Here is a 22,473-nt window from a genome sequence, read left to right on the forward strand (position 1 = left end):
TCTGAGAGGAAAGCTGGGAGCCCCAATTTGGGAAACCATATGGTTTTCTGTAAGGGGGAACAACTGGAAGGATGGAATAGCCAAAGCCATGCAAGAAGCACTTGCCCGTCTGTGTGGATAGAATGTGAACAAGATCAAGAACACTCGCTTCTTTTACTACCCAAGACATGGCCCCATGGGAAGGCCAATAACCATGCCACCGCACCCGGAGATGAACCACTATGTGGCATACCTGGACTTCATGTTGTACAAGACCCGCAAGGAGTTGGACAAAGCTCGCGCCTTTCGCCAAGCACATTACCCATGAAGATGAAGAACCCACCATTCCGGAGGAAGAGTAGTATCACTAGAGCACTGCCGTAGGTGTGAGTTTGTATCAGTCCCCTATGTATCGTAGAACGAGGAAATGATTCTTAAAACCATCTGTTTGAGTAGTTTGTAATATATGTTGTTCGAAGTGAATGAAAAAGTGTTGTTGGTTTTTACCACCTCAGCACTACTCAAGTTTTAAACTTTTAAAACTTAAACCAAACAAACCATAGAGAATTCCCTCTTATCTTATGATCTACCTCAATGTTCAGATGGCCCCTCCAACCCGCAGCAACAACCAAGATGCAATGCTGCAGATTCTGCAAATGTTAGTGGCAGATAGAGAAGTCGAAAGAGCTGAGCGACAAGCCAACCTTGTCGTACTGCAACAGCTAGCCCAGAACAACCAAGGACATGGACCTCATGATCATGCTGGATCTAAGTTGAAGAACTTCCAGAATACAAATCCTCCAATATTTAGCAAGACGGAAGAGCCCTTGGATGCAGATGACTGGCTCCAATCAATGGAGAACAACCTGGAAGTTGCAGGAGTTGAAGCTGCTGAGAAGGTGTTGTTTGCCACCCACTATCTGTCAGGACCTGCCAGAGCCTGGTGGAACAGTACCCGTGCAATTAATGCCAGACAGATGATGACTTGGGAGGACTTCAAGCTCAAGTTCAGCAGATACCATGTGCCATCGGGTCTGATCAAGAAGATGAGAGATGAGTTCAGAGAGCTCAAGCAAGGAAGGATGTCCGTGGTGGAATACCATGACAGGTTCCTTACTCTGTCTAGGTATGCCCCGGATGAGACCAACACCAATGAAAAGAAGAATGAAAGATTTCTGAATGGACTGCATGATGAGATGCAGACAATGTTAGTGAACATTCTGTTTGCTGACCTGGAAGCCCTAGTGGATTCTTCCATCCAGATGGAAGGAAAGCTCCACCAGGCTAATGAGAACCGCAAGCGCCGTATGATGCACCAGAGTGGACCCAGCAATACACCAAGGTATCGCCCCCACTCAATTGGAGGATTTGCCTCAAGACTCAACAAGCCACCTGTTCCGACGTTCCGTCCAAACTTCATCAACCACAATGGAGGACACCCGAAGCCCGGAGGCAACAACCCCAACAACAACAACATCAACCACAACAACAACAACAACCATAATAGTAACAGTAACACCAACACTGCCCCAAGGACTAGAAGCAATGATGTCCCCATTGCCCCAAAAAAAACTTGAATTGAATTGCTTTGTGTACATAGTAATTCATGCATGTATGTGGTTATCTTTACCATGATTGTTTGTTTAAAGTGTTAAACATGTTTTAAACCCTAAACCCTACCCATTTGTAAAATCAAAGAGGAACAACCAAAACAAAAATAAAATAAGAGGTGAAGCATATGTGAGCTTATGACCATCTTTGCAAATAATGGCCTATGCCATATTTTCTTTACCTAAATGGTTGAAACCCTTAACAAACCTAACCTAACACTCAAGTAACCCAAAACAATGGCATTTGGTCAAAGAAAATCAAAACAAAACAAAACAAAATGAAAAACCCTAGCACATGTGATAATGGTCACTTGTGACAATTTTAACATGATGCCCGCTTTGAACCCCTGTGGTTATTATTTTCTAAACCAAACCTTCTCATATTTTTGCGCAGATCTATAGTACACATAAAAGTGAACAACTTGGTGTTGACCAACCTTGCTGATTCAAATTCAAATGAGTTTAAAAAGAAGCCAAAGTGGCAACTTTGAAACAGATTATAGATCAACCCAAATTTGATTTTGACCAAACCAACTCCAATTTTCAAACCAAGGACATCAAGAGGTGCCAAACTTTATTTGATTCACACCCATAAAAGAGTTTGGCAAAATTCAAATTCAAATCTCTTTCGGCCATTTCATCAAACACTTGGTGTGCATCATTTGACTTTGAGCATACATCACAATATCTAATGGATTTTTGCCAAAACCCTAGCCCCAATTATCACCCACAGTGTCCTCTGTCCTCCCTTGACCTCACCATGTCCTTGCCAACCCCGTGCCTTTGCTCATTTGACCATGACATGGCCATGCCAACCCCTTCATGCCACTCACCATGCTCCCCATGTCACTCTCCCTCTCTGGTCCCTCTCACCTTGTCAAATAGCTTCCCCTAACTCCCACAAACCTGCCAGTGCACGCCCCTGGCCAAGAGAGACCTTGCATTGCCCGGACCAGACCGTGCCCATGCCAGCCCAGGCACGCCAGAGCGTGCACGGCCATGCCCACGGGCACGACAGTGCACGACATCGCCCCGTCACCTCCGACCTGCCCTCGCCCTATCCTCTCTCCCACATGCTCACCAAGACACCAGGAAGCTTCTAGACACGACCACTTGGACCAGAGCGCCCTGTAGCTGCCGTCACTGTCGACGACCTCCGCCGGACCCGTGACAGACACTAACGTCGCCCGCACGCTCCCGTCCCCCTCCTGCTGCGCCATGATGCTCACAAGGACCACCATATGACGCAACATCGTCCTCGCCCCTCGCTCACGTCCCTTCGCCGTTGTAGGACCATCGGCGCCGACGACCTGCCCGTGCCGCGCTGCCCCCTCTCGCTCGCTATAAAAGGAGCACGCCTCGACCTTTCTTCAGCACACCACTCGACTCCCCTCTCCTCCCTGAGAACTCTAACACACTCGCCCTGCCACATTACCCTCTCCCTCGCTGGAATTTCACCGGAGTTCGCCGCGGCAGTAGGCAGAAGGAGGCGATGATTCCGACCACCTCCGCCACTCCCCCAACCCTCGTTGGACTCGCCGTCGTCTTCCACGCCAACTGCGCACCTCGCCGAGCATCGCCGGAGCGCTGGTAAGCCTCCGACCCCCTAGGTTCACCGCGGCCAGGGTTCGATCTCGCCGTCGAGGATGACGAGCCTTGGCCATCGATCCTCTTTCTAATCCTACGGCCATCGTTAAAACATACCGATTCGGGTTTGATTAGTTGCTGACGAGTGGGACCCGCTGTCAGGCCGCCCGCGCGTGCGAGATGCGCTGCTGGGCCGGCCCGTTTCTTTTTCCTCTCTGGCCCGTTTTCGTTTCCCGCCGAAGCCCACAATTTGAATTATGTTTTTTCGTTTAAATCAAATTTTGAATACTGATGCTATGTTTGAAATTGAATAAAATCAAATCTACAAATCCAATTTGGGTGATTCCAATTTTGTGTGAAAGTAGATGAAAAGATCTAGCCAACCCCATTGGTCTCAACCCTTGATTCAGTATAGAACACTCGCAATAAAAATAGCAAGGCAGTACCTTTTCAAAATTCAAACAATTATAAAAAAATCAACCATAATGAATTTTGAGGTGATTCCAATTCTCATAATTCACATTTAAAAAACTCTATTTGATTATGCAAAAATAGGACATAGTTGTTTCATATGATCATGGACTAGATTCAAATAGTGGCTATGTGGCCATTTCTAGCTCATTTCAATTATTTCAAAACTAGTATTTCAAACCTATGAGGTATAGCCTCCCTTTTAAATCACTTTTCTAAGTAATTCAATATGAGGTTATGACATTAGTCTTCATGACCCCATATTTTATTACTTGAGAATATTAAATCTTTTCCAAAGTAGTATTTAAATTGTATGAGATGTAGTATCTCATTTAAATCATTTTCCCAAATGGATAAATATGAAGTGGTGACTTTGGTCAACCTGATCTCATACTTTATTATTTGAGGAAATTAAATCTTAGTAATGTTCAAATGAGAGGAAATTACTTTCAAAGGAAATAGATGGAAACCCTAGTAGGTATTAAATCTTAGTATTTGTTTTTCAAGGAGAGGAAATTATTTTTCCTAAAAGAGCACAAAGCCAACCACAATGTTAAAAGTGGTGTGATGCTAGATCCCCTTGGGTGATCCATTTGAGTGTTAATCTCCAAACCCCACTACGCTCCAGTCTCCAACACACTGCCGGGAATCATCATGCAACACCAGCAACAAAAAATTCCGATTTCCCGAAGCAGTCCATCTTGTCCGCGTTCCCGGCGTGATGCAGATGTTCTTTTAGTTTTCAGAATCCGCTGATAGCTGATGTCCCTCATTGGCGGGCCTATGTGTATTCATGGGTATGCAGGTGAATACCTAAAATATTTGCCAAAAAATTCAAATCATATGATATAGCTATAAATTATCATTACATTGTATAGGATCCAGTCCACGTATTGACAGGAATAGTATGTTGTTCTGCTGGATAGAGGTAGTTGGTTTGTTTATGCACGTGATGTCAATGGGGCCCCGTTCCCCGCAAACCCGTGGGGAATTCATCTATTAGGGGACGGCTATGGGCAACTTTCAACCCCGTAAGCTAAAATGGGGATGGGGAGTAAAAGGTCTCCCCATCCCCGCTCCCCACTATCCTCCGTTATAATTGTATATACACGTAAAATGATATATTTTTATATGAAATATGTTGTAATATTGTGTCTCGTGTAGTATATTTTAATATTATTAAACATATCATACTAATATGTTGTCATTTTTGTTTCGTACACATTACAAAGTTGCATATTTCTATGTGCAAATATATAAGATCATAAAATTACGAGAAGATCATTTGAATTTGGCTTCTTAATGGGGAACCCGATCCCCGCCCCGAACCCGGTGGGGATGGGGATGGGAAAAAAGTCTCCCCGATTACTAAATGGGGATGGGGATGAGATGACACTCCCCGGTGGGGAGTAGACCCGTTGCCATCCCCTAGTCCTGTGCTCGAATCCTGGTGTCCTCACCATTTTTTCCAATTTTCTTTGTATTTTTTATTTATTTTGAATACCCATTTACAAAGTTCTGGGCCCGCCCATGATGTCCCTCCGCTCCTGGTCTTTTATTTCTAGATTTGTTTGCTGATGCTGATGTTCTTTTAGTTTTCAGAATCCGCTGATAGCTCATGTCCTCCCCGTGCCATATTTTTTGGGATTCACCTCTCCATTGGTGTTGGCGCGGCGACCGACTGGCAAGCTGTCGTGTGCAGTGCGTGCGATCGTGTTTTTCTCTCAGTACCAAACAGCCATAGATGCCGTCTGGCGTGCACGGGCATGGGAGATGGTCGGCGGGCAACGGAAAGCGGCAGCACAACATACCCTGCTTTATTATATTACTAGGAAACATAACCGTGCGTTGCCACGAGATAAATTTATTTTATGACGCACTACTTATTTAAATGGTTAACTAAAGTGGCATATCTCGCATGCACAATTATTGAACAAACTCTTTACCATCCGAAGAAAACCCTCTCGACTCGCCCTCCAAGAACTCTATCTACGATCGTCTAATCTCCTAGCTAGCTCTCGCCCGATCCATTACTTCTCGCCTCGCTCCCCACCACCAATGTTTATTGTACTGCCCTCCCATGAATCCTGCACCGAGTTGCCTCCGAGGTGGTTCCTCCATCGTGCGGGCGCCCGTCAGATTGTTCGATGAAAATTAAAATACGTACTTTTGCATGGTACTGAAAGTGATTTTTCAATTTTGTGTTTTTCTATCGGATGTCCCCAAAGGGACTCCACTTTGTGTTTTTTTGGAAAATGCTTAACTGAAAATGAGAAAATGAGGAAGAACAAGAAGCAGGTCCCAAACGTGTACATGTATTTGGTGGAATTGCTCTACTGCGATGGAATGTGTAAAGAACAAGAAGCAGGTCCCATACGTGTGATGGAAAATGAAAAAAAAAATACTCGTGTGGTGCTAATGTACAACAAACCCATGGGCACCAATTGTGCGTTATTACAGAAGCTCCAAAAAAAGCTGTGCGTTATTTTTTTACAGAGAAAAAAGGATAAGGCTCCTTCTTCGTTGAAACGCACAGGAAAGGGGATCTCGATGCCTCCCGATTTCTTCCAGCTCCCGCTCAACCGCCATCTCCTCAGCCTGGCTGGCTACCCTCCCTCACCACGGCGGCGCCTTACCTCGAGCTCGCGCGATCCGCCGCCGGCTCCAGCCCGCATGTCGGCAGTCTCCGCCGAGCTATGAACTGTCGCTCGATTTCCATGTCATGGCCGCCCCCTCTCCCTCTTCGCATGCCACTCAGCCCCTTCCTCTTCTGCCTGCCGCCGCCGGCGAGCCTCTAATCTTGGTCCGTTCTCCCCGTGCTTCACGGAGGAGCGGCACTATGGTCTCTGATTTCCTTCCTTCCTGACAATTACACATCTTGTACCAAGCTTTGCGGGTTGTTTTTCTCAGAGACAACTTAATGATTCCACCAATCTTTTCGTATATAAATCAGCTCGTCTCGGCTTAATTAAGCGAGGTGGTATTATTTTGGTCACAAAATATCCAGCTTATCATGTAGGTTTTGGACGGGACGGACTTCATAATAACGAATTTGTACCTGTTTTCGCTGATTCTAGGAAGCCCACTTATTAGGAACAAGGCCTACCAACGCAGGCTCATGGCCCAGATGCGAGCGGACAGTTTGGATCCCTCGCGAGCGACGAGTGCCTGCAGATGTGCGCTTCCATGACGCCTGGACCGACGGATTCCTCTCCGGAAAAGTTATAAACTGAACCGGTACTGGGGTAATTATGTGTATTATGTGATTTGGTGGGAGGGCAAAATGGTCCAATAAAAAGTTGGACGAAAATTTTGGCAGAAACCTTAGCTCATTTATTATTAGGTATAGACTAGCAAAAGTGCCCGTGCGTTGCACCGGGTAAATTTTCAAATAGACTTAATTCGATGGAGAACATATCTACTCTAGATAACTTATCTCGTGATGCCAGTGCCATGCCGTGGTGATCGAACGCTTTAGAACAGATTGATGCAATCGGTGACGGTGTTGGGAGGCAGCAGTGGGACATACCGATTCACAATTGTTACGCGACGCAACTCTAGACGCTCACACCCTATCCACATTTAGAAGAGAAACAAAATAGCAAAAATGGGATGACAGAACAAGCCAACATGATGATGTTGTAACTAACAATAAAAAAAAATTCTGCGCATTTTGACTCGCATGTCAATAATTTTTTATCTCACCTTATTGTGAAAATAATAAATTCTTAGCCAAGTTAACTTGACCACCTCTCCCGTACAGACTTAGCAAAGAATTGCATAGAAAGAAATCTTGTAGATACCTATATTTCAGAATTACGGAGAGCATTGCCTCATTTCGCTCTCATGTCTCATATCCCTCGAGTAGACCACGACATCAAATATTTGAGCAGCATACAAGTAACACCTTCCGGGCTTAATCCATGAGCGCAGATCTACACATAGCTTGGATTCTGAAACTTCACGAGTGAGGACGGCGGATACCACTTGGGGCAGCGGTGGACCACAAGTCGACGATGGGCCACAGCTAGAAGTACACGGTCTTGCAGCGTGCCACAAAAGAGGCCAATTTAGGGAAAAAGTTCATATAAGACTCACTAATTTCCCTGTCAAATTCGACCCGCTTCAACCACACGTGGTAACAAAAACCCGGATGCCCATCATCTTCTCCCCTTTTGATCATGTTTTCTTTGACCTGAACACTGACACTCACATATACGCACATACATCCACCCCTATTAACACACACACGCACACCCTACCCCTATGCTATGAGCATCTCCGGTCGACGGAAACATCTCCTCGCACTGAAGAATATTCCATCTTTATGAGACACCAGAGTATCAAATCTAGAATTTAAACTCTGGTGAGCTAGGGGTGCCACTGCCCTCCTAACCATCCAACCCCATGTTGGTTCTCTTCAAGTGATCCATTCGTATTCATGTCGAAATATGCTAGCTCATGTTGAGCAAGGAAATAGCCTTCAGGTGATCATCTTCATGTTGAAAACTGCTAGGTGGTATTTATTATCTAATCTTTTTTAAACAGTAGGCTCAGAGGAGCCCGACTTTGAATTAACAAAGCCATCAACCGGCCAGGGATTACACAAGGCCACCCACCCACAACACAACACCACACACCACACACCACAACGGCCGAACGATACAAGGGAGCACCCTGAACAGCTTACAACTCAACACTACACGCAAGCACCGAAGGAGCTTGCAAGGTGAAGACTACCACGCTCCGGCACCAAGACATCAAGAACGGAAGGCACGACGAGGCACTGCCATGAAGCAGGGTGGAGATTGTGGTCGAGGAAGACACCCTGGTCTGCAAGCATCAGACACCCTCCTGTTCTCACGCCGAAGAGGGTCCCTACCCTCTCGCCTAGGCTCGAAGGCGTCGAACCATCGGACATGAGATTAGCTCACCCGAGAGCTGGAGAGGAGTTGGACTCGAGCCCCGGGACAGCCCCAAACCACGACCACCGAAGTAAGGGAGCACACCACATCCGCCAAACCGTTGCCGACCTTGGAGAACCCGAGAGAGGCAGGAAAGCCACCGGAAGCAGCTGCACATGTCAAAGCTCCCGCCTTCAACTCTTCTCACCGAGCATCACACTCCCCAGGCGACGCCTCCAACAAGGACACGGCGTGCAGCACGTCGACGTCGCCCAATCCGCAGGATTTTGGGCTTTCGCCCGGGAGGTAGGTCGGGGTGTAAACAGGGGACCTCAGCCACGCCTCCAAGGAGGAAGAACGGCGCCCAAAGGCGTCGCCGCCGCTGGGCCGAGCCAGCCGACCTAGGGTTTCCCCTGGTCCCAAGCAAACTACCAACACCCACCATGTTCGAGGACAGGGAGCAACCGCCGCCCTCAATCAAACCGGTGGAGGAGAGAGATCCGGACGGGGAGACAGAGACACGCACCAGATATGACAAGGAGGAGGACCTCCAAGCCGCAGCCGCCGCCCGCCGCGGTCGTACCTCCCAAGAGGACGAGGCCGACGGCCAGAGCCACCCGCGACGCCGCCTGCCGCGAGCACGTCGTCGCCACGCCAGATGGGCCGCCGCCCAGATCCATGGCCCCAGCCAAAGCCGCGACGGGGAGCACCCTAGCCGCCGGCCACCAACGTCCAGCACCGGCGAGGCCGAGCCGAAGAGGAGGACGGGGGGAAGGAGGGCTGCCGAGCAGCCAGCGGTGGAGGCCATGCCCCACTCACACGGCAGCCAGCCTCCGTGCCACCGCGGCAGGGGAGCCCGCGCACAGATCCCCGCCGCCCCTTCACCGCCGGCTCTGCGGGCTTTCACGGCGGCAGCCTCGAGGGACGGCGAGGGGAGGGAGGGGAGGTGGGGAAGAGGCGGCGGCGGCGGGGGTTAGGGTTCGCCTCCCCCGGTCGCCCAGAGGAGACGACGCGAGGGGGTCACTCTCGGCACGCCTATGATATTATCTAATCCTTCGGTTGTCAATTCTTATAGACCAAACGTTCACTTTTTCCTACTGTTCTCTCTCTCAGACAGGGTTTGCAATTATGCAAACTTATTGTTTACGATTTAAGTTATGGACTAAATTCACATGAGCAAAATAGGACAGTAGCAGATTAAATATTGACGACACTTCTTGAGCAAAGCAACTGCTGTCGCTGCAAAACAGCTAATGAGCAGAAGCAAACAAGCAGCCGGCAGCCAGGGCCTGTTTGTTTGGGCTTATTTTAGCTTTCCACTAAAATAAGCAGATGAAATGAAACAAACGGACTGCGTTGGCTAGGCTTTTCCAAAGCCACCGAGCGCGATACACACGAAACGAAAAGCACCTCCGGAGGTGCTTTCTCCGGCTTGCCGCAGCTTCCTCACTTAACAAGTGAAACGGTATATCCTTTTGCCCTTGGCGTTTGTAATATTTACGTGTATGTGCCACCGGACCGCTGCAAGCTGACGTGCTGACCCGAGCACGGCTATTTCCTTCCGTGCAATTAGGAAAGAGTATACTACTCCTACTAGTTCTTGATTAACGCAATAGGTAATTACTATGCTGGCTCAGTGCATGCAGCTCCTACTAGTTCTTGATTAACGCTGCCAACAAAGGTTTGTAATTTATCTCAGTCGCGGAAAATACTGGTACTAGTACGTATAATAGTGAACTTGAGTAGGCCATGCATGGCATGTATGAGAGAGACAAGACAATCTGCCGTGCACATTTAAAAGTAAATTTTCATGCAACATATGGATCGAATACAAACATTCCAAAAATCAATAGAAAGAAAACAGATCCGTGATACTTTTTTTCTCCTCTGCAGTGTGATTCATATGATAATACTCCATTCGGCGCTAAATATTTATCGCATGTTTACGCAAAATATAGACTAAAATATGTTCTCACGTTCTTGAAGGGTATTTCGGATAATTCATCTATTTACAGCCAGACAGCCAGCCAGATTGCCAAACAGTGAAACTTAAAATGCTTTCCAGACAAATTTTTATTACACAAGCTTTCCTCGTACAAACAAACAAATGACCCAAACAAACAGGCCCTCAATCTCTTCTTAGCGCCTGCCCTCATCCCTGGTCTCTTCCTCCCTGCCGCATCTCTGCCAGCGCATGGCCCAGACATCTCCTCAGCCACGTACCATGATCTCTGATGTCACATATCGTGTGTGGTTAGCCAATTAAAAATTATCGCGACTGTACCAACAAAAAGAGTAGTGCCTCTCTGTCAGACTCGAGGTGCTAGCAAGCCTCAATTCTCAATGGGTCAATCCCTCACACGACCATAGCAGCAGGCAGCCATCCGAAACTCTCCTAATATGTACCAACCTCTTGCACCAGTGCACAATTCCTCCACGTTGCAGTGTACTCGTACAGGCTTAGGGGCGGCCGCGTCCTGTTATCGTAGACTGCACGCGAGGTGTACGATGCCGACCTCGCGCTCACCGGAGGGAGCTGGCGCAGGGCGCTGCGCGGTGGAGGAAGAGCTACAATAGCCCCTCTCCATCGAGACCGATCACACCTTGCTCGGTGAGAGGCAGTGCGAGTAGGATCAGGAATTTGGAGGCGTTGGGGGCTGATGATGGACGCGGCCCCTCCGGCCAATCAATTGGTTTGTACATGCATCACCGATTCTTATCAGACCAAGCTCTTGGAGGCGAGGGATTACCAGGATGGGGACGCATGCCGTGGTTGATTTGGATGGTAGAGAGCGGCAGATTTCAAGGTCACTACGGACGGTACCGATTTGAACCTGCGTGAACCACACGGACAAGACGGAAAAAAAACAGAAACGTTTTTTCCACTTACCGGTGGCAGTGGTGGGTAATTTGTATCAACTTTGAGGGCAGTTTTAAGTTGGACAACGACCGAGGGAGAAACCCTTTTGCTTTTATTATTAGGTATAGAAGTGCTGCACGTCCGTGAGGTACATCAGGTTTTTGACTACCTCGACCTATTCACGGAGCTTTGTGACAGATTTTTTTTTTAAACGCAAACAAAAGCTTTGCATCATTCCATTAATTAAGAAGAAAGTGTCCAATTTAGACTCCACCTTAGACAACCGCTACCGAGACCCTCGCCGCAAACGACATTGAAACCCAAGTGAGCCTATGCCAAACAGTCAACCCCCAAGCACGTCGAGGAGGAGACAGCTCGTACTTCAACCGTGACTTTCATAGGAGAAAGTTGCACGCCTTGCACCGACGCAAGCACCAATCAAGTGGCATTGTTGCCACAAGTCGCCTTGCAGCTCCGACTTCACCATCACGGCAAGGGTGACGAAGGACATGCGCAACTCCGATCCGATCACCATTGTCATCGTCGCCACGTAGCACACAACGCCAACACCATCCATTTTCCACGGGTCCCTCCGACCTAAGCAGCTCCAAATCGATGCCCTCAAGAGGGAAGACGACACAAGAGCGCCTCCATCGACCGATCACGGTGGATCTAGGGATTTCCCCGGAGCATACCCAGACAGGAAGCCACGACGTCACCTCGGCGATGCCTTCAAGTAGGGAGCGATGCCCGAAGCCGTCGCCATCGCCGGCTGGCCAGCAACCGAGACAAGGCGTTAGCCCCAGGACTTGTCGCGCCATCCCGCTTTTGCCCATGACCGGACCACCTTCTTCCACCTTGCCCACCAACACCCCGCCGCTGCCCGAGGCCACCTCCTCGGACCCCACCAGCACCTAGCCGCTGCACCATTGCAGCATCACCACGGCCAGGGCCCCCCGTGCTGGCCAACCGCTGCACCACTGCGATGCCTAGGCCACCTGCGCCCGTAGCCGGCCCGCAGGGCCCAGATCCGGCCCAGCTGCGCCCTGCCACTGTCGTTGCCTATTCGACGGTGCCTCGGAGGAGGGATCCTCACGAGGGGGAGAAGAAGTAGGGGCCATAGGACGGAGTGCACACGGGACGGTGGTACGCGATTTATCCAGCTTCGGAACACCTGCACGATGACAGGGCCTACTGCTGCTTGTCTGGAATTATCTGGGCGGTTTCGCGTTGTTACAATGAGTTGTGGTTGTGCCTCTAGGGCTCCCGGGTTCCGGCTTATAAAGGCGCACGGATCTAGGGTTTACACGGAGAGTCCTAGCCGGATTACAGGTGACAAGGGATTAACTTGTCAATGCCTACGGGTTGTAGACTAGGGTTTAGTTAGAAGTAGAGGGCAAGTAGATCTCGAAGGTTTCAGCCGAAAAGTACTCGACGATGTGAAAACTAGGGTTTATGAGACAATGATTCGATGCTTAATTTGTCCCTCGACTCCCCCTTATATTGGAGGTGGAGCCGAGGGATTCGTATTGTACAAGTTACAGAGTCCGGGAGGGTTTCCAACTCATCCCGCAAGATTACAAATATTATCTCCTAATACAACTCAAGCTTTCCTTAATAACAAATTGGGCTTCCGATTCTTCTTATTCTTCGAGTCGTGGGCCTTCAGTAAACCCCGGGTACTATCTTCGGCAGGCCCATTAGGGATGCCTATGTCAGTAGCCCCCGAGATTTTGCTTGAATCGTAGAGTCAGGGAAAATCTTCACTGTTTATATTTACTCGATAGCTCTGAACTTCTCCATATTTCTTTGCATATGAATTTCTATATTGTACAGGGATAATGGTAGTTGGGGCTAGTTCATCTGACGGATCAGGTACTAGTTAACTGCTCTAGTGGCAATCCGCAAAAACCTACTTCAAGATCACGTCCCTGGACATGATCTCGGGATACTGGTGTAAACTTCGACAGGTGCCGCTTAAGGTCTTACCATTCTGTCGAGTCCCAGTCATATTTATCGGGTACCTAACGCGTCCGTTAGGATTTTTCTTCGTATCTGTTGATACGGATAAAAGTAGCAAACCGACGTCAGAGACGGCGCCACGCCACACAGAACGGATCTGGGGTCTTACCTTCACAAAGTTTTGCGGCATTCAGAAACTGTTCGCAACTTTGGCGTTCTGAGAATATATTATCGAGTGCTTATTCGGCTGTTGGAATGGCACATTTTATTGAGTCAACGGATAACTTATATTGCTCTCCCGATGGGAGTATATGCATGTAGAGTTACTTATAACTCGAAATATACTCTCTTATTCTTCTATCTTTCTTTTTTATAATTTCATCGGGCACGCGAACAGCGTTCCCGATGGGAGTAGCCCCCGAGGCTACAGCCAAGGACTTGTGCTTGGGTGTAGGCTCCACGCCTTATGTCGCTATATTTTCTTTCCCTCTCGAAATTTTCAAAACTCTCGGGTGCGCGAACAGCGCTCCCAATGGGAGTAGCCCCCGAGGCTATGAGCAAATATTTGTATTTGATCATAGGCTCACACCATTTCTATTTTGTCTTTCTCGAATTTTCATTTTTCCAAAGTAGCCCCCGAGCATTTGATCAAAAACTTGTATTTGATCAAAGGCTCTCCAATACCTTTTGCTGTCGCCTTTTTTATGAAACTGTTAAGTCGAAATTTTCTCTTACTAAGGTGACATCATTGCTGACGATAGCCACGACCGCTGTTCCTGGAAATCTCGAGAAGTTCTCTCTCGCTGCCTTGCGGGCCCAAGTTACGCATCGTATTGACACGTCGTGCAAGTGGGGGACACACGTCCTCCGCTTTTTCTGGCGCACGCACTGTAACGCCTGTAGGGCGAAATTACTTTTTTACCCTTGCTCCACGTGTACACCATCTGCCTCACACTTTTTCCATCTAACGGTGCACCGATTCGCCGCACCTCTATTTAAGGGCTTCATCTTCTTCCTTCCGCACTTTCGCTTGCGCCGCTCCTCTGCTCTCCTCTTGCAAAAATCTCCTCTTGCGTCCGTTAGTTCCTCGAGCCCAACTACTTCCGCACTGTACTCCTGCGCCATTGTTGATGCCACCGCGCAGATTGATCAGGCACAGCTGTGACGCCCCGGAACCGGTACCATGAGGATTCCAGCGGTCCCGCCAAAATCCACATGATATCGATTCAGAGACGCCCTCCGACACGACGTGCGCGAAGAATCACACACGTGATGCCAGAGGAATTACCACGAGTAGTAACATTACAACAGATTTACAATAGAGCCCACAAGATACATATATTACAACAACGACTCCAACGAGTCAAGATACAAATATACAATACAAAGATCCAAATCATACAAAAGATCGAATGTGTCCGAGTACGGACAAGATACAAATTGGACTAAGAGTCCTGAAGATAACCAGTGGCGTCCATAACCCTGCCCAGGCCAAGCCGGAAGGGTAACCTTGCTAACGTCGTCATCTCGTACCTGTCAAAGTCGGGCCATCGGTTGCCGACAAAAGGGGGAGGAGACAAAAAGAAAGGAAGGCGAGGGTAAGTACCATTGGCACGTACTTGCGAGACAAGACCAGCTATGCTCGCTGGTGGGCGGTATAAACTTCACCCGGCTATATGTGGGGTTTAGCGGCAGCAAAGCTACTATCCAATAGAGACACGCTACAACATCCGTCTACTCAGAGAAGATAAGAGAGCGCACAAGGTAACAGATAAATACTACACAAACATAACCCAGCCGATTACACATATCCCCTTCAACAAAGCGAAGAGGCAATGTAAAAGGCACTCAACGGTGGACAAATTTTATTAGGTATCGGTTGTGGTAATGCTATATTACTACACAAGTTATTATCAGATTATTAACAACAAGTATAAGGTGTAAGTTGTTCTATGATCAAGCCATACAATTCCAAGTCGTCCATAACCGCGGACACGGCTTATCGATAAGATGTACACCCTGCAGGGGTTGCCCAAATGTAACCATACGCATGCTCGAACCCACTTACTACAGGTGGAGTCTCACATCAAGACCGTTCCCAATGCAAGAGAAAGTTTAAGGGGAGCCACCCCACTAAGCTACCCGTGACGAAGTTCGGCCGTACTCCGATACGGACCCAGAGGTTTGTGCCAACGGCTAAGCTAAGTGTGAACAACCTGCTGTCGCTAATCGTTCCACGAGATGAGTACAAGATGTAATATAAACACCCGAAGGCAAATGTAAATCGTGCATCGTGCATATGAGCAAATAAAACCAAGGTTGTGGCTCCCAATAAACAGACTCGAGGAAAGGTAGTGGGTGATGGGGGTCCCACTCCCCCACGTACGGGTAGAGCGCTCAATCTCGGAACAGATAACAAGAACTCGGATCCTAGGGGACATTAGCGAGTCAAAGTTCCGATGCTTTCGCAAAGGGGCTCACAGATGCCTCTGCTTACAATTTTAGTTGTTAACAATTAAGTAAAGCATGTGTATCTCCAACAACTGATAAAGCATGTGAAAACCTCCCAACAAGATATCCCGAACATCTCGAGATATCAACAAGACCCTAAACTCGCCTACGACTCGCAAAGCTGGCAAACAACAAACAATAGGTAGGGCGAGGAGGTGTATCTCGGACATATAGGTAACAGGTGGATAGGACACGTGACACAACAGAATCGCAACATAAGGATAGCAATAGATCAAAAGAGCATGTAAAAGTAAAATAGGTGAAGGGGTGGGCTCGCCTGTGAAAAGCTGCAGAAGAACTTGCCGGAGAACTCGTCGTATCTCACATCAACACTTCGTGATCCTATCCGGGAAGAAGCAAATGCTGGAACACACAACGCATGCAAGTCTTACTACTACGGATAAAGAAGATCCAACATGTTCGAGATGGTATGCATGGCATGGCAAAGATGGTGCAATGCAATTATCCAAATTAAGCGGGATCGGAACCCCGGACAAACAAAATTAGGTTGAAGTTGCATATCTACCGGCAAATTTTAAGTGTTGATTAGCATGGCATAGCATGGCAAGAGTGAGCTACTTCAATATTAAACGGAGCGGGGAATTCTTATCCGGTAATTCCAAAATACTCCGCGTTTATGTGAGGTGAAATGCACAAACTAGCACGGCCTGACATGATGTGAGATGCAAACAGATGTATGAATGTCATATTCATGTTCCTTGCATTTTTCTGAACAATTTTCATATAGAACACATTTTATTTCGAGTTATAGTTTAGGAGATATGATTTTAACAAGATATGCACATATTCTGGGATTTTCAGAAAAACAGAAAAAGGTCTAGAACTTCTCTCACCGAGAGGAGAGCTAGCTGCAGAGGCTGTTGCGCGGGTCCGGCGCTGCTGACTGGGCGGAATCTGCTGACGGGGGAGAGGACCGCGGTTAGCTTTTATAAAACGGCAGGGGCTTAGATGAAAAAGACCCAGATCCAGATCTGGAAGGTTTTTCTCACCGGGGCTGGGCTAGCCGCAGACGCTGACGGATGGGGCCCAGAAGGTGACGAGGATGCCGAGCTGGCGGCAACGTGGCAACCATGTGCACGCGCGGCGGTGAGCGACGGTGACCACTGCGGGTCGGCATGGATGCGAGCGGCGTTGTAGGGGCTCCCAGGAAGCGAGGAATAGGGCGCCGGGTGTGCCTTGGCGGCGCGGACCAGATGGCGGTGGCGCCATCACCCGGAGATCATCGGAGCGTCGCCGGCGGCGATGTTCTGCAGAGGAGGCGGCCGGCATCAAAGAGGGAAGGAAGAAACAGGAAACAAAGAGGAGAACGAGGGTGTCCAGTGTGTGTGCGGGATTACCCTGAAGCTCGACGTGGACTCAGAACGGGCGGAGGGAGTCCACAGTGGCCGGAATCGAGGAAAACGAACGCCGGAGTCGGAGAAGGGAAACGCGATGTGGCGGCGTCTGGGAGCACCCGGGATCAATTCCTTCTGCCAGGAGCAAGAGGAGGTCGAGGCGCACCCGCCGGTGCCCACGGAACGGCTCGGGGTTGCCGGAGACGATGGGGACAAGGTGCTTGCTGCGGCGGCGCTCTCGGGGCTTGCAGAGAAGAAAAAGAGGAAGAGAGAGGAGTTGCTGGCGGCGCGAGGGAGGGGGAAGATAGGGTTAGGGTTTCTGGGTGCATCGCTGGGGAATTTAAGGAAGAGAGGAGGGAGTGGTTGAGGTGGGCGTTCGGTGTAGGGGAGGACCACGGCGCACACGCGACCTGCGTGCTCTCCGTGAGAGAGAAGACGACAACGGGGAAAAAGGAGCGGAGCGAAGAGGTACGGGCCACAGGAGATGGGCTGGGCCAGAAAGGATGGGCCGCTGCGGTGCTGGCTTGGGCCGCCGGGAAAAGAAAAGGGAAAGGAAGAGGGGAGATGGGCCAAAGAGAGAGGGGGCCTGGAAGAGGGGAGGGGTTTTCCTTTTTATGTTTTTATTTAAACCATTTGAAAACAAACTCTTTTCTGTTTTGAATTTGGAACAAAAGGTGAGAGGGAGATCCAAAATTAGTTTTTCAAGTATTACTTTATTATTAACCAAAACAAAACACTTTAGATTCAAAATTATATTTGTTGGAAAAACTTAATTATAAAATAAGAAATATGAGAGGGAGAGATTATGGTTTTTTTATTTAAAAATAAAAGACAAGAGAGGGTTTATAAAATAATTTTATTTAATAAAAACATGGATGATATGATGCATGATGCATGATGATGCATAAAAGAAAAAGAACAAACAAATCTAATAGGGATGCTACCCGGGGCCGTTACAATCGACACCACTAACAAGGAACCTCGCCCCGAGGTTCCACGCCACGGTACGGGGGAGAGAGGTGAACTATCGGATCTTCAGGCGATGTGTCGATCTCCTCGACACCACTAACAAGAAGTCTTGCTCCAGCTTGATTGGCGACACCACCAACAAGAAGTCGTTGATCCGATGACGATGATGACTCCGGAGAAACAAAGGAAGGAATATCAGTCACACGGATCCACCAATTCAATGTGACAAGAGTGAATAATAAGAGTATCGTTAGGGTGATCAGTCCATCCCATACTCGAAGTACTACTCCGCACATGAATAGGAGAATTGTGTAACCAACTCATGGAATTCAGATTGGCGATCTTTATAAGCGTTGTCAGCGAAGAGTCGATTGGAACAAAGCACAAGGAATGGAAGGAAGATCACAGAAACAAAGATGAGGTCAAATGGAGAAGACAAAGATTAGCCGTCGGTGATGTTCTTCTGTTGGACGGTCTTCAGAGATCGGTCATATTAGGATAAGGCAGAGATCGTCCAACCCACGTCGGAACCTAAGACTCGGAGAACTCAGATAAGAGAGAAGACTCAAAACTCGCATAGGTAAGAAGAGAAAGAATAGAGGTAAGGAGAAAAATAGAGCTAGTCAGATGCAACGAATTTTCAGAAAATAGGTTTTGACACTAGACACAACAACGTCCGTTGGCAAGATTATCCTACAGGCTGGACTAGTGGGGTACCGTCAACCTGAGCTCTGATACCAACTTGTGACGCCCCGGAACCGGTACCATGAGGATTCCAGCGGTCCCGCCAAAATCCACATGATATCGATTCAGAGACGCCCTCCGACACGACGTGCGCGAAGAATCACACACGTGATGCCAGAGGAATTACCACGAGTAGTAACATTACAACAGATTTACAATAGAGCCCACAAGATACATATATTACAACAACGACTCCAACGAGTCAAGATACAAATATACAATACAAAGATCCAAATCATACAAAAGATCGAATGTGTCCGAGTACGGACAAGATACAAATTGGACTAAGAGTCCTGAAGATAACCAGTGGCGTCCATAACCCTGCCCAGGCCAAGCCGGAAGGGTAACCTTGCTAACGTCGTCATCTCGTACCTGTCAAAGTCGGGCCATCGGTTGCCGACAAAAGGGGGAGGAGACAAAAAGAAAGGAAGGCGAGGGTAAGTACCATTGGCACGTACTTGCGAGACAAGACCAGCTATGCTCGCTGGTGGGCGGTATAAACTTCACCCGGCTATATGTGGGGTTTAGCGGCAGCAAAGCTACTATCCAATAGAGACACGCTACAACATCCGTCTACTCAGAGAAGATAAGAGAGCGCACAAGGTAACAGATAAATACTACACAAACATAACCCAGCCGATTACACATATCCCCTTCAACAAAGCGAAGAGGCAATGTAAAAGGCACTCAACGGTGGACAAATTTTATTAGGTATCGGTTGTGGTAATGCTATATTACTACACAAGTTATTATCAGATTATTAACAACAAGTATAAGGTGTAAGTTGTTCTATGATCAAGCCATACAATTCCAAGTCGTCCATAACCGCGGACACGGCTTATCGATAAGATGTACACCCTGCAGGGGTTGCCCAAATGTAACCATACGCATGCTCGAACCCACTTACTACAGGTGGAGTCTCACATCAAGACCGTTCCCAATGCAAGAGAAAGTTTAAGGGGAGCCACCCCACTAAGCTACCCGTGACGAAGTTCGGCCGTACTCCGATACGGACCCAGAGGTTTGTGCCAACGGCTAAGCTAAGTGTGAACAACCTGCTGTCGCTAATCGTTCCACGAGATGAGTACAGTACAGAATATAAACACCCGAAGGCAACAGAAGTAAATCGTGCATCGTGCATATGAGCAAATAAAACCAAGGTTGTGGCTCCCAATAAACAGACTCGAGGAAAGGTAGTGGGTGATGGGGGTCCCACTCCCCCACGTACGGGTAGAGCGCTCAATCTCGGAACAGATAACAAGAACTCGGATCCTAGGGGACATTAGCGAGTCAAAGTTCCGATGCTTTCGCAAAGGGGCTCACAGATGCCTCTGCTTACAATTTTAGTTGTTAACAATTAAGTAAAGCATGTGTATCTCCAACAACTGATAAAGCATGTGAAAACCTCCCAACAAGATATCCCGAACATCTCGAGATATCAACAAGACCCTAAACTCGCCTACGACTCGCAAAGCTGGCAAACAACAAACAATAGGTAGGGCGAGGAGGTGTATCTCGGACATATAGGTAACAGGTGGATAGGACACGTGACACAACAGAATCGCAACATAAGGATAGCAATAGATCAAAAGAGCATGTAAAAGTAAAATAGGTGAAGGGGTGGGCTCGCCTGTGAAAAGCTGCAGAAGAACTTGCCGGAGAACTCGTCGTATCTCACATCAACACTTCGTGATCCTATCCGGGAAGAAGCAAATGCTGGAACACACAACGCATGCAAGTCTTACTACTACGGATAAAGAAGATCCAACATGTTCGAGATGGTATGCATGGCATGGCAAAGATGGTGCAATGCAATTATCCAAATTAAGCGGGATCGGAACCCCGGACAAACAAAATTAGGTTGAAGTTGCATATCTACCGGCAAATTTTAAGTGTTGATTAGCATGGCATAGCATGGCAAGAGTGAGCTACTTCAATATTAAACGGAGCGGGGAATTCTTATCCGGTAATTCCAAAATACTCCGCGTTTATGTGAGGTGAAATGCACAAACTAGCACGGCCTGACATGATGTGAGATGCAAACAGATGTATGAATGTCATATTCATGTTCCTTGCATTTTTCTGAACAATTTTCATATAGAACACATTTTATTTCGAGTTATAGTTTAGGAGATATGATTTTAACAAGATATGCACATATTCTGGGATTTTCAGAAAAACAGAAAAAGGTCTAGAACTTCTCTCACCGAGAGGAGAGCTAGCTGCAGAGGCTGTTGCGCGGGTCCGGCGCTGCTGACTGGGCGGAATCTGCTGACGGGGGAGAGGACCGCGGTTAGCTTTTATAAAACGGCAGGGGCTTAGATGAAAAAGACCCAGATCCAGATCTGGAAGGTTTTTCTCACCGGGGCTGGGCTAGCCGCAGACGCTGACGGATGGGGCCCAGAAGGTGACGAGGATGCCGAGCTGGCGGCAACGTGGCAACCATGTGCACGCGCGGCGGTGAGCGACGGTGACCACTGCGGGTCGGCATGGATGCGAGCGGCGTTGTAGGGGCTCCCAGGAAGCGAGGAATAGGGCGCCGGGTGTGCCTTGGCGGCGCGGACCAGATGGCGGTGGCGCCATCACCCGGAGATCATCGGAGCGTCGCCGGCGGCGATGTTCTGCAGAGGAGGCGGCCGGCATCAAAGAGGGAAGGAAGAAACAGGAAACAAAGAGGAGAACGAGGGTGTCCAGTGTGTGTGCGGGATTACCCTGAAGCTCGACGTGGACTCAGAACGGGCGGAGGGAGTCCACAGTGGCCGGAATCGAGGAAAACGAACGCCGGAGTCGGAGAAGGGAAACGCGATGTGGCGGCGTCTGGGAGCACCCGGGATCAATTCCTTCTGCCAGGAGCAAGAGGAGGTCGAGGCGCACCCGCCGGTGCCCACGGAACGGCTCGGGGTTGCCGGAGACGATGGGGACAAGGTGCTTGCTGCGGCGGCGCTCTCGGGGCTTGCAGAGAAGAAAAAGAGGAAGAGAGAGGAGTTGCTGGCGGCGCGAGGGAGGGGGAAGATAGGGTTAGGGTTTCTGGGTGCATCGCTGGGGAATTTAAGGAAGAGAGGAGGGAGTGGTTGAGGTGGGCGTTCGGTGTAGGGGAGGACCACGGCGCACACGCGACCTGCGTGCTCTCCGTGAGAGAGAAGACGACAACGGGGAAAAAGGAGCGGAGCGAAGAGGTACGGGCCACAGGAGATGGGCTGGGCCAGAAAGGATGGGCCGCTGCGGTGCTGGCTTGGGCCGCCGGGAAAAGAAAAGGGAAAGGAAGAGGGGAGATGGGCCAAAGAGAGAGGGGGCCTGGAAGAGGGGAGGGGTTTTCCTTTTTATGTTTTTATTTAAACCATTTGAAAACAAACTCTTTTCTGTTTTGAATTTGGAACAAAAGGTGAGAGGGAGATCCAAAATTAGTTTTTCAAGTATTACTTTATTATTAACCAAAACAAAACACTTTAGATTCAAAATTATATTTGTTGGAAAAACTTAATTATAAAATAAGAAATATGAGAGGGAGAGATTATGGTTTT

General features: G+C 48.5%; 2 long non-coding RNA genes across 2 annotated transcripts; both read right to left on the reverse strand.

Moving 5' to 3' along the window:
* Nucleotides 1-14,685: 14,685 nt before the first annotated feature.
* Nucleotides 14,686-18,011, reverse strand: LOC127314685 (uncharacterized). Its single transcript, XR_007859810.2, has 5 exons — nt 17,243-18,011; nt 16,895-17,152; nt 16,739-16,799; nt 16,162-16,247; nt 14,686-14,906 (listed from the first exon to the last, which is right to left on the reverse strand). It is a non-coding gene; the product is annotated as an uncharacterized lncRNA (long non-coding RNA).
* A 1,092-nt stretch (nt 18,012-19,103) lies between these two features.
* Nucleotides 19,104-22,431, reverse strand: LOC139833331 (uncharacterized). Its single transcript, XR_011748877.1, has 4 exons — nt 21,664-22,431; nt 21,316-21,573; nt 21,160-21,220; nt 19,104-20,668 (listed from the first exon to the last, which is right to left on the reverse strand). It is a non-coding gene; the product is annotated as an uncharacterized lncRNA (long non-coding RNA).
* Between the last annotated feature and the right edge of the window lie 42 nt (nt 22,432-22,473).

The sequence above is a fragment of the Lolium perenne genome, chromosome 7 (assembly GCF_019359855.2).
Source record: "Lolium perenne isolate Kyuss_39 chromosome 7, Kyuss_2.0, whole genome shotgun sequence".
In the NCBI taxonomy this organism is placed as follows: Eukaryota; Viridiplantae; Streptophyta; class Magnoliopsida; order Poales; family Poaceae; genus Lolium; species Lolium perenne.